At 42.1% G+C, this 13,309-nt stretch overlaps 1 protein-coding gene across 1 annotated transcript in view; it reads right to left on the bottom strand.

Annotated features, from left to right (window-relative positions):
• The window catches only part of PPM1L (protein phosphatase, Mg2+/Mn2+ dependent 1L), a 239,598-nt gene that overhangs the window by 32,680 nt on the left and 193,609 nt on the right, over positions 1–13,309 (bottom strand). The gene's annotated exons all lie outside the window — the stretch shown is intronic.

Raw genomic sequence — 13,309 nt, forward strand, 5'->3', positions numbered from 1 at the left:
TTTTTATTTTACATAGCCTGGGATTTTGATACATGGATTTTGATACATGAATGCTATATATGAGGAGAGATACAGATACCTTAAAAACATTTGAAATTTTACTTTCCTTCTCATAGAGACAGGGTGAGTGGGGGGATGGATATGATGGTGGAAGGGAAGCTGAGGTCACTGGTGGTGGAAAATGTACACCACCAGTGTAATTCTCCAACATCAGTGTCCCCAGTTTCCCTCCCACCCCTTCAGACCACCCCTACCCCAGCCTGCCTCTGTGGCAGGCACCTCTAGAGCTTATTTTGAAGTGTGTATATTATAGTCAGATACTACTTCTGATTATTAGTCACAATTAAAATACTTGCGATAGCTTATTTATTTGAATTTTCTGACGTCCTTTTAAGGCATGAAGGCTGATTTAATTCCACTTTAATTCTGCATTCTGTCTGCGCCCGGCATGCGCACGCAGTCCTGCTTTCTCCACAGCCCACCCAGGCACGCCAGCTGTTGAGTTTTTCCTCTCACTCAACACGCGATATACGTAAGAAACGAGAAACGGTGGGCTGGCAAGGGCAGGCCCGCACAGGCCTGGTGCAGGCAGGATGCGGAGGTGGCATTCAGTGGACCGGGAGCGGCCTCCCCAGGCTATTCCTGGACGACGGCTGGAGGATGGGCGACACACAGACCCCCCGGTGTTGTCTGATCTCTCCCTTTACGGCACAGTCACAGTTGCTACTACCACCGTAGTCTCGCTCATCAGAGTTCCATCATCCTAGTCTCCTTGCAGACCTCAAAGTCTCCAAAGTTTCAGTTCTCGTCTCCTGGTTGTCTTCTCTTCGTTGCTGTGCTCTTCCTAGCTTCTTCCTTTGCGCTCTGCTTCTATGTGTGCGGTTGTGCTCTTTGCTGTCTCTGTTTTCTGTCCGGTTGGACTTTGTAATCTTCTGGCTTTTTCCCAACCTTCTAACCTTGTAACTTTGTAACCGTGTAACTTTTAACCTCGTAACTTTGTAACCCTATCACCATCTTAACTTTGTCCCTAATTTTGTTCCTTTGTGACTTTCTGATCTGACTTTCCTGACTGACCATCTGACTTCCAGACCTTCTGAGTGTAACCTTGTCACTTTGTAACTTTGTCCCTTCTCTGTCTCCTGCTCTCTAGTCTGCTGCCACTGTCTTCTTCAGTCTCTGGTCTCTTCTTCCGACCTTTTCTAACCCTGTGACCGTGTAACTTCGTAACCTCCTCCCGACCCTCCCTCCCAGCCCCCTTACAGCATAGTTTATATTGAAATCATGTAGGGTGGGAATTCAAAGGTGGGCTTGAACAGTAACAAATCAGCAAAGAGAGGTAAGGCCACTCTTCCAGGAGATTAACCCAAGGACAAAATCTCATCTAAAGAGATATTCCAGATTACTAGAAGATCTGTGCAAGGGCAGGATTCCATCCAGGGTGTGTTGCTTTCTTCTTTCCTCAGCTAGTAATCCACTTAAATAGTCGTAGTAAATTTACTTCTAATATTTCTAGCAATGTCATCTTGTATGAGCACAGTAAGAGATATCAAGCTTAAAGTTTGGTTCTTCCTGAGGACTTCTCACTATATATTCCAGACCACAGTCCTCAGGCCAGGTTAGTCTTCCTAACCCCAGCAGGGTCCTTATTCAGTTGCCTCTTTTGGGTCATGATAGAGTTTGTCCGTGACTGTGCTCTTAATTTATAGTTAAGTGTTATGGCGCTTGGTCATAATTTCTTCTTCTTCTTTTTTTTTTCTTTTTGGGTCACACCCGGCAATGCACAGGGGTTACTCCTGGCTCTGCACTCAGGAATTACTCCTGGCGGTGCTCAGGGGACCATATGGGATGCTGGGGATAGAACCTGGGTTGGCTGCGTGCAAGGCAAACGCCCTACCCACTGTGCTATCGCTCCAGCCCTTCTTTTTTTTCATATTTTATTGAATCACCGTGAGATAGTTATAAGCTTTCATGTTTGGGTTACAATCACACAATGATCAAACACACATCCCTCCACCAGTGCACATTCCCCACCACCAATATCCCCGGTATAACTCCCCTTTCCCACCCTCCCTCTGCCTCCTTGGCAGACATGATTCCCCATAATCTCGCTCTACTTTTGGGCATTATGGTTTGCAATACAGACCCTGAGAGGCCATCATGTTTGGTCTTTTATCTACTTTCTGCACACATCTCCCATCCTGACTGGTTCTTCCAGCCATGTTTTTCTTAGTGATCCCTTCTCTATTCCAGCTGCCTTTTCCCCTTTGCTCATGAGGCTGGCTTCCAGCTATGGAGCAATCTATCTGTCAGGTGTATCTACAGTCCTTAGGTGTCAGCCTCATGTTATGTTGTTTTATACTCCACAAATGAGTGCAGTCCTTCTATGTCTGTCCCTCTCTTTCTGACTCATTTCACTTAGCATGATACTCTCCATGTCTATCCATTTATAAGCAAAGTTCATGACTTCATCTCTCCCGAATAGCTGCATAGTATTCCACTGTGTAGATGTACCAAAGTTTCTTTAACCAGTCATCTGTTCTAGGGCACTTGGGTTGTTTCCAGATTTTGGCTATTGTGAACAGTGCTGCAATGAACATATAGGTACAGTGTCATTTCTACTGTGCTTTTTTGCATCCTCGAGATATATTCCCAGAAGTGGTATTGCAGGGTCATATGGAAGCTCAATTTCTAGTTTTTGAAGGACTGTCCATATTGTTTTCCAGAAAGGCTGAACTAGTGGGCATTCCCACCAACAGTGAGAGAGTGTCCCTTTTCCCCCATATCCACGCCAGTGCTGGTTGCTTTTGTTCTTTTGAATGTGTGTCAGTCTCTATGGTGTGAGATGGTATCTCATTGTTGTTTTGATTTGCATCTCCCTGATGGCTAGCGATGGGGAGCATTTTTTAATGTGCCTTTTGGCCATTTGAATTTCTTTTTTGAGGAAACTTCTGTTCATTTCTTCTCCCCATTTTTTGATCGGGTTGGAGGTTTTTTTTCTTGTACTGTCTACTAGTGCCTTTTATATCCTGGATATTAATCCCTTATCAAATGGGTATTGGGTAAATATTCTTTCCCATTTCGATGCCAGGGTAGCTCACAGCTTGTTCTGTGTCCATCAGTCCCTCGTCGGGAGGCTGCTCTTGGAGTGCTAGGATCTAAGGACAACTTAGGCTTAAGTCAATTAAATATGGATGCCCAGGAGTAAATATTAGTTTGTAGTCAATTAACTCCCATGTTACATAACATAGCATCAATTGTCTCCCTGTGTCTATACATACAAAAAGGACATTGCTAAATAAACCATACAAATGACATAAAGGAAAGAGAAAAGCAATACAGGATTATTAGTTGTGCCTCAGTTGCTCTGTTGTAGGAGTAGCACCATAAACCTTAAGCTCCCTGCAGGAGCAGCAAAGACAATCCAGTGTTATCTAACAATTAGTGAAAATACCACGAGAACTCAAGTAGACGAACTGTATGAATGTCAAATTTTAGAGACTTAGCTTTCTCTTTTTTGGGGGTGGGGGTAGAATCACACCTGGCTGTGCTAGGGCTTGCTCCTGGCTCTGTGCTCAGGGATCACTCCTGGCGGGCTGTGGAGACCACGTGTTGTGCTGGGAATCGACTTGGGTGGCCGCATACACAGCAAGTGCCCTGCCTGCTCCAGCCCTCAGCTTTCTCCTTTTGTTCACCATCAGGCTCTTTCACTGAACTACCTCAGAGGATAAAATGAGATGATCTATATAAAATGTTGGTTATAATGAACACTTAATTTCTATTTCTAAATGTCTGAAACTTCAAAGTCATATCTATCCAGACACCTATGAAGTGACAGACTAGATGGGTTACTGGCTCTAATACTGTGAGTGCAATATAAAACTTCAAGCCCTTTAAGTATGACGTATTAAATATCTATTGCTACTGATAATCTCACTGAATCCACACTAGCTAGAGTGCATCAAGATTGCTGCTGTTTCATGGAACTGCATATTGAGTACAATCTCAGCAATTAAAATTCACAGGTTACACACACCGGTATTCTGTCAGTATCTTAGCAGGTGTTTATTTATTTTTATTTTATTTTTTTTTGGGTCACCCTGTGGTGCACAGGGGTTAGTCCTGGCTCTGCACTTAGGAATTACTCCTGGCGGAGCTCAGGGGACCATATGGGATGCTGGGAATCGAACCCGGGTTGGACACGTGCAAGGCAAACACCCTACCTGCTGTGTTATTGCTCCAGCCTCAGCAGGTGTTTATTAATGACTGCTCTTCAAGCCATTTAGAGAGTAACAATTAATTTTCCCCCCTTAGCAGCAGAAATGTTTTATTTCTTTTAAGGACAAACCAACCATATATATCCAAGGCCTTACAGTACAGATACAACCAGATGTTTTAAAGCTAAGCTCTGCCAGGGTGTGGGCGTGGCTGAGGGTAAGCACAGATCTGCAGAGTTTAAGGAGGAAACTCTCCTAAAAGCTTGCTTTTAGAGACAACCTTTTTGTTTCTGGCAAAGACAAAATGAAGTGGTGTGCACCGATGTGGGAGAGATGGGTAGTAAAAGAATGATTACGGCCAGGATTCTCAACAACTGATGCTGACCGAATCCCTCTTTAAACTGAATTTCTCCTGAATTTCTTTACCCCTTTCCTAATAATCCCTTTCTCCTTAATCTTTGTCCAGAATCATTTAAAAAATAGGGCTATATTTGGAGGTTCTTGGTGGAGGGGATCTGGAGTCACTCCACAATTGCTTAGAGTGTTAGGAATCAGACTCAAGGCATCTACTTAGAAGGCATGTGCTCTACCACTTAAGTCTCATGCCCTGCATGTGAATTTTACCATGTATTTTGTGAAAAGTTTCTTTGTCTCCACCTGCCTCTCTGGGTTCTATTTCTTGTTTGCTGCCTAGCAGTCTCATTCCCCTCATCCATATCTTTAGTCACACTCACTTGCATATACGCCTGCCAAATCTGCGTTTCCTGCCTGAGTGTTCAAACTATCAGGAACCTTATGCCTGTCTCTCTGTTTCTTTTCATTCATGTTGCCTGAGTGAATCAGAAGATGGCACTGATCCAAATCCAAATCCAGACATGTGGAAATCAACACCTCCCTCTATGCCATTGCTAATCACCAAGTCTTGCTAATTCTATTACTTTACCATCTGTGAAATTCTCCCTTTCCACTCAGATGTGTTCATATCAGGAAAAGAAGACAATAATTCAAAGAACTGGCTTTCCTAGTATTACCCTTTACTAACTTGTCAGGAGTAAAAGGAACTTAGCGGATTTCTTTTTCTTTTTGGGTCACACCCAGCGAAGCACAGGGGTTACTCCTGGTTCTGCACTCAGGAATTACCCCTAGCGGTGCTCAGGAGACCACATGGGATGCTGGGAATTGAACCCGGGTCGGCCACGTGCAAGGCAAATGCCCTACCTGCTGTGCTATTGCTCCAGCCCCTTAGCTGAATTTCTAAGCCTTGTAAAATGAGGGTAAGATCTCATTTGTTTATCAAACCAGTTAATGTTCAGTATTTGGGTCGTGGGAAGCCCTCTAATATGATTGTTTTATTCAGTTCCTAATTTCTTAGCTGGATCTGAGTGCCCATAAAATTCACCTGGAGGGTCTGTTGAGGTCCCGACTGCTGACTCCCACCCAGGAACATTTTCATAACTTAGAAATGACTTGAACTCTCCAGTTCCCAAGACTTAAACCTAATTATGGGGACTGGAGAGGTGGTACAGTGGGAAGGACTCTTGTCTTGCACGCGAACAATCCAGGTTCAATCCCCAGCACTCCATATTGCTAACCAAGGTTACCAGGAGTGATCCCTAAGCACAGAGCCAAAAATAAGACCCGACCAAGAACTCCCAATCCCAAATAGCCCCCCAAGTGCTCCCCCCACCCCCCACTAGAGTGATAGCCTGGAGATCTCCTGGTCTTCAGTCTCCCACAGTCACTCAAACCACACCTCTCCTCGCTCTACCTTCTGGGGTGAGAGTGATATTCACTAATACGAGTCTGGTATTTCTCAAAATTTTTTCTCCTATTCCCTAACATCGTTTGTTTCCTTTCTCGCATTTGAACTGCTGCTGTGCTTTTTATGTTTAGATTCAATATTCCTTCTTTTGCAATACTGAGTATTCTGGCTAGACTAAATTTAATTTAGTGTGCTCTTCATACAATTTGGGATTTTTTAATACCTTCAATATTTTAGATGAAGAATTGCTATTTTTTGATTATCTCGGACTTGCTTCTCTATCTTGAGCTGTGATCCTGTAACTTCATGAAGTTTATGATGGCATCTCCGCTTGTCTGTTACTTCCTTCAATTCTGTGCCTTGAATTTTCCCTCAGAAAGTGGGGCATTTTCTTTTATTAAAGCAAGTTTTGGGGTTTGTTTTGTTTGGGGACTACTCCCAGGGATGCTCAGGGGTTACTCCTGGCTCTGCACTTAGGAATTACTGAGGGACTGGAGAGGCAGTGCTTGGGGGACCATATGGGATGATGGGGAATCAAACCTGGGTCGGTCACATATGGGGTCGGTCACATAAGTGGTCTATCAACTGTTCTCTCTGCAGCCCCCAAAACAAATTTATCTGAGAACTTGTCATTTTCTTTTCGGAACTCCACCTTATTCCTATGACCGTTACCTGCAGAATTTTTTGGTGTTAAACATCTGGGTTAGCTTTTTTTTTTCCCCCTGCAGGTGGCACTGTGGCGTTAGTGCTGAAATTCTTTATTTCTATGGCTGTGATAGAGAGAAAGTGGGAAAGGCATTGAAGGGATCACAAGCTGGGATTAATCACAGCTCACCCAGTGGTGAGTAACAGAGGGGTAGCCTGGAAGAGCTCCATGAAGCAACTCTGCCTCCAAGGCTTTTCCTGACCCTGATTCATGCCAAAACTCTGTTAGAGTTCTTGTGTTCCTTGGCTGGATAGCTGCCATATTCCTTAAAGAAGTGGGGAGGAGTCTACCAGTAGCCTAGATCACCAGGACTTTTTATAAGATTTTAGTTTTTGTCTTGGGGTCCAGGGCTTGGTTTCTGCTGCCAGCCCTGTCTTTTATCTCTGACTGTTATATCCCCTCCGCAGCCAAGTCTCATTGACCCACAGTAAAGCTGTCTGAGGCTCACTGGGCTATGCTTAAAAACATCTATGTATTTCCCCTCTTCTGAATCTGCTAATGGTCAGATATACACATGCACGCATCTCTCGAAGCCGGGGTATGTGGTGCTGTTGTTGTCTCTTCTTTTTTGTAACATGTAGGTGGTTTCTGGATATACTTAAGTGGGGAGTTTTACACAACCATCTATGATGTCACTGTGCCGGAGGTTTGAGGAAACAACTTCTTAGACCATAACATTAAACACATATGTGATAGACTTCATAAAATTAAAACAAGTTTTGTGCTTTGAAGGACAACTTCTAACAGGAAAAGAAAAAAACCCATAGAATGGAAGAAGATAACTACAAATCTTATATGCGATTAAAGAGCTGTATCTAGAATATGTAATGATCCCTTACAAATCAACAATACGATACAAACAACTCAATTAAAAATAGTTAAATGATCTGAACAGTAATTATCCAAAGATATACAAATGACTAGGCTAGTAGAGATAAAAGATACTCAACATCATAAGTCATTAGAAAATGTAAATCCACAAAGAAATATCAGTTCAGACAAATGATGGTGGCTAAAATTAAACAGAGATACATATGAGCAAGCAAACTTGGAACATTTATATATTGCTGGGAGAAATGACATAGGCAATTTGGAAATGTTTATTAATTCCTCACAAAACTAAAGTTATAAGACCCAGCATTTGTACTGTGAGATACAGGAGAAATAAAAACAGATGTTCATGGGGCCGGAGCGATAGCACAGCAGGTAGGGTGTTTGCCTTGCATGCGGCCAACCTGGGTTCAATCCCCGGCACCCCATATGGTCCTCCAAGCACTGCCAGGAGTATTTCCTGAGTGCAGAGTCTAGGAATAACCCCTGAGCATCGCTTGGTGTGACCCAAAAAGCAAAAAAAAAAAAAACAACCACCAGACGTTCACACTTGCACTGCACATATTGCATATACTATGATAATAAAAAATGTGGAAATAACCAAAATGTCCAATAACTGGTAAATAAATGAATAAAATGTGGTGTATCCATAATAGAATATTATTCAGCTATGACAAGGAGTGGAGTACTGATGTATGTACTGACATGGATAAATCTTGAAAACATGCTAACTAAATGAAAAACATGAGAAGTAATGTATGATTGCATTTATATGAACTGCACAGAAAAGGCAAATTTATAAATATAAAAAGTAATTTAATGGTTGTCTAAGAATGGGGAGTAAGGAGAAATAATAGAACAACTATTCAAGGGTTGCCTTTAGGGGTGATGAAATGTTCTAAAACTAAACAGTTACATGAAATCTCTGAATATACTATATACCACTACTAAAGCATACATGTATGCTTTAATATGTAAAACTCATAAATTTTATGGTCTGTGAATTATATATCAATAAATCAATTATGTAAACAAGTACATACACTTTGAACTGTTTTGAACTCTTCTAACACCCTAAATATTTCTCTACATTAAAAGTATATCCTTTTATATTTCTATATATAAAAGGTAGAGTCAAACAACTACATGTCTATTCCTTTATAATTCTAAATCTGGAAGAAATATTATTTTTTAAAAAGCTGAACACCCAACCTCACTGGGAATCTGTGATGAATCCTTGTATTACATCATCTATTTGCTCTGGAATTTAGACTGGATTCTATTTTTACTTGAAAATTTAAACACTACTAACAAACTCCTTTTGATGACAGAAAATTACTCTAATTATATTACTCTAATTTTGTCTATGGTTAAAACTGCTCAGGTACAGTACTGGGAGCAGATCATCAACATTTTATTTAAAATATGTTAGTTTTTAAATACAAAAGATGTAGAGTGAAAGAGAAATGCTCTAATCATCAGACTCTAGAAGTGGATTCAGGAATAAGTGACAAATAGTCATTTAGAACTATTATTACTTTCAATGCAACAGGATGGTAATTATGAAATCATAGATACCTGACTATTAGAACCAAGTCTTTATTTTGAAAATGATATATGAATGATAGAAATTAATGGGCTGGTTCAAATGTACAAGGCAATGCAGGCATAAAAAACCATTACACTGTCTTCATTACGTGCTTTCCATCTACATGGTTCATAAATCAGTTTAAAAGAACTTTGGGGACCAGAGAGATAGTATAACAAGTAGGGCATTTGCCTTGCACACGGCTGATTTGGACTCAACCTCCAAAATCCCATATGGTCCCACAAGGACTGCCCAGAGTAAGTCCTGAGTGCAGAGCCAAGAGTAACCCTTGAGCATGGCTGGGTGTGGCCCCAAACCCAAAAAATAAAATAAAGGAACACCATCTCTTTTGAGTAGCAATTTAGAGGCTTACACAGTTAATCCTCCACTGAGAGTGAGTGTATGACAACAGGAAAGAAAAAGATTTCTGCATAATTATCTTCTTTTCTCTCATATTCCTTAGCTGTTTGCCCGTGAATAGAAAATTGACCATGTAGTAGTTTGTTTCCATCATTAACTCAATAGCTCCTTAAAAAAAATATTGTCCTCATGCGGAAAGTAGACTATAGACCAAACATGATTGCCACCCATTGCCTCTTTTGCAAACCACAACACCCAATAGGAGAGAGAGAACAAAAGGGAATGTCCTGCCACAGAGGCAGGGTGGATGGGGGGGATGGGAGGTGGGAGGGGTACTGGGATCCGTGGTGGTGGGAAATGGGCACTGGTGGAGGGATGGGTATTTGATCATTGTATAATTGAAACCCAAGCACAAAAATTTGTAAGTCTACAACTGTACTTCATGGTGTCTCACTAATAAAAATTTTTAAAAAATATTGTCTTTGGGGTGGGAAGAGGTTGTGCCACATCCAGCTGATATCAGGGCTTATTCCTGGCTCTGTGCTCAAGGGTCACTCCTGGTGGTTCTTGGGTTACTGGGATTGAAATGGTTGGTTGTATGGAAATCAAGTGCCTTAACCCCTGTCCTAATTCTTCAGCTCCATTTTTTTTAAAATCTCTACAAGCATGTGCTTCTTGAAGTGTTGGTAGGAGAAAGGAAAGGAAGGGATGAAAGGCAAAGAAAGGAAGAATAAAAGAGGGAATAAAAGGAGAAATGGAGGTTAAGAGGGATGGGGAGAGAAAAGAAAAAAGGGGGGAAGGGAGGGAGAGAGACTTGTCTGGTGACTTGTTCCTGGAACATGAAGTTATTTCTTGGGAAGAAATAGAGGAAAGATCATCTGGAGAATAAAATTTAAACTAGACATTTTTTGTAGTTTTTTTCCTTTTTCTTTTCTTTTCTTTTCTTTTCTTTTTTTTTTTTTTTACAGAGAAAAGCAGAGGATATCAACTCTGGCTGAAAGGCCCAAACTGATAATTCTATGAAAATTTGCAGAAAGGTAAGGAAGAAAGGTCCCAGCTAGGTTGGCAGCTCATCAAGCTGGTATGCCTTTAGATATGGTTATATCACTTTTCTGTTGTTGCATGACGTCTTACTGCAAAGTTAACAGCTTAAAACAACACAGACTTAGGATTGCAGAATTTCTTTGGGGCCCAGTTTTTTTTGTTTGTTTTTTTTTGCCATACCCAGCAGTGCTGAATGATGACTCCTAGCTTTGCACTTCTGCGCTTGGGAGTCATTCCTGGCGGTGCTCACAACAAATGGGATGCTGGGGATCGAACCCAGGTTGGCCATGTGCAAGGCAAGCACCTTACCTGCCGTTCTGTATTAATGCTCTAGCCCCTGGGTCCGAGGATTTACTAAGTTCTCCACTTAGAGTCCCTCAAGGGTACCACAGAGCTACAGTTCTCATATGGAGCTCTTCCAAACTCGTTCTGGTTTCTGGCAGAATTGCATTCCTTGAGGTTTGCATTGTTGGTTGCTGTTGGAACCCTCTCAGCATCTAGTGGTCGGCCTTAGTTCCTAGTCACATGGTCCTCCTCTATTCTTGTCACATAGCAGCTTCAAAGCCACATCACTTTGCTCATCAAGGAGCCACGAGTCCATTATATTCTCCAGTCTCCTCCCACGGGGGCAGACTACGGGATGTGCATACTAGGAGATGAATGTTGAGGGTTGTCTCACAACAGGAGAATTTTTTGTTTTAGTTTGGGGGCCGCACCTGTGGTGCTCAAGGCTTAGTCCTGGCTTTGCGTGAAGGGATCTCTCCTGGAGAGCTCCCTTGCACACGACTGGGACCATATGGGGTGTTGGGGACTGAACCCAGGTTGGGTCATGCAAGGCAAACACCCTATCTGCTGTACTATCTTTCTGACCCTGGTCACAGGAGGCTTTTGGCAAATACCAAATGGGAACTCATTCCACTTAATAAAATAAATGGTAGTGACTTTCTCCATGGGATTCAACCAGATTTTTGTTATTAATCAGTAAAATGATCAAAAACAGGGCTCCTCGCACATGCTAGGGGAAAAGGCAGCTCAGATAGAGAAGGGAACACCAAATAGAGGGTGTTGGGAAGATCCTCCCAGGATGGGAGAGGCATGCTGAAAGTAGACTATAGACCGAACATGATTGCCACTCAATGCCTCTTTTGCAAACCACAGCACCCCAAAGGAGAGAGAGAACACAGAGGCAGGGTGGGATGGGGGGGATAGGGGGTGGGAGGGATACTGAGATCAGTGGTGGTGGAGAATGGGCACTGGTGGAGGGATGGGTACTCGATCATTGTATAATTGAAACCCAAGCACAAAAATTTGTAAGACTACAACTGTACCTCATGGTGTTTCATTAATTTAATAAAAATTAAAACACACAAACAAAAAAACCCAAACAGGGCTCCTCTGTGGCTCAGAAATCCACAAATTTATTTATGGACTCCAGGAAAATGAGAAAGTAGAGTGACAGGATTGTAAAAGTTACCTGGAGGTTGAGGGCCATGAAATTCCCCCCTCCACACCACAAACAAGAGAAAGCTTTTTCTGTCCTCTAAGGGACACTTAAATCTAAGAAAACATCAACGTAAGTACTAGAACAGAAAGGTAGGCAAAACCAGCCTAGGGGTTAAGAGGCGCAATTCAGGGAAGGCTTATCCACTCCTCTTCGATCTCACTCTACTCCCTCCACCTGGAAATGGTTTTAGTTTTAGGTAAGGTAAGGTAAAGGCCCTCCCGTTGATCGTCGATTTGCTCGAGCGGGCCCAGTAACGTCTCCATTGGAGACTTTGTTGTTACTGTGTCTGGCATATCGAATACTCTCGGTAGCTTGCCGGGCTCTCCGAGAGGGGCGGAGGAATCGAACTCGGGTCGGCCATGTTGGCCGCTTGTAAGGCGAACGCCCTACCCGCTGTGTTTAATTTTCTTAATCATAACGTTGTTTTTCTTTAGGGCTTAATCACAAAGGGATGTCCCTCACAGCAACGTGCTATTTATTTCTGTTTTATCTTTACAAAAATACATTCATTCTGTGCTTCTTCTTTTACCTGTCTCTTTGAAATTTAGATCATATTTCATAACTTTCATGCCATCTATATACATAGCTATAACTATAGTCTTTTCATTGATGTGTGGTATTTATGGCATAGTTTATTTGCACTTATTTTTTCTAATTTCTCCTTTTATTTAAAAAATTTACAAATATTCTTATGTTTTTTTATAATAAATACGTAAATTTTTCTAAGGATACATATTTTTTCTAATGATACCTAGTGATGGATCCAATGGTTCATGGTGTATATATACAATACCAGTTTCACTAGATAATGCCACTTGTCAAAAGTTGCTCTATATCTGACAGAACAGCTGTTGGAGTTCTTCCTGGCAAGACCCCTTGACCACTAGAGGTCGTTGGGCTTGTTGGGAGTGCCCTGGGCCCTGACTTCTCTGGGAACTGGACTGTTGCCAGGGGAACCTGACATTTCTAAGAATAACATAAATTAATTGCCCTTGATTTGCCTGTGGCCGATTGTTTGAGACATGGAAAACAGACATCTTTGGGTGTCAGCAATACTTCACCCTTTCTTCTGCCTTGGAACATCAAGGGCAGTGCTCCAGAAGTTTCTTCCTAGTCATGATAACACTCTGCCTCCCTCCACCACCTGCTCGTTAGTGCACAGAGACACTCTCCCTCAGCCTCTATTTAACCATTGCCTTTCCCATTAAACTCTATCTTATGACTATAATCCTATGGGCCCATATGGGCGGCCATGTCTCTACCACGCTGGGCATGTGAGTCTATAAGCATCCGCTGTCCT

The sequence above is a fragment of the Sorex fumeus genome, unplaced genomic scaffold (assembly GCF_029834395.1).
Source record: "Sorex fumeus unplaced genomic scaffold, SorFum_2.1 ptg000044l, whole genome shotgun sequence".
Lineage (NCBI taxonomy): Eukaryota > Metazoa > Chordata > Mammalia > Eulipotyphla > Soricidae > Sorex > Sorex fumeus.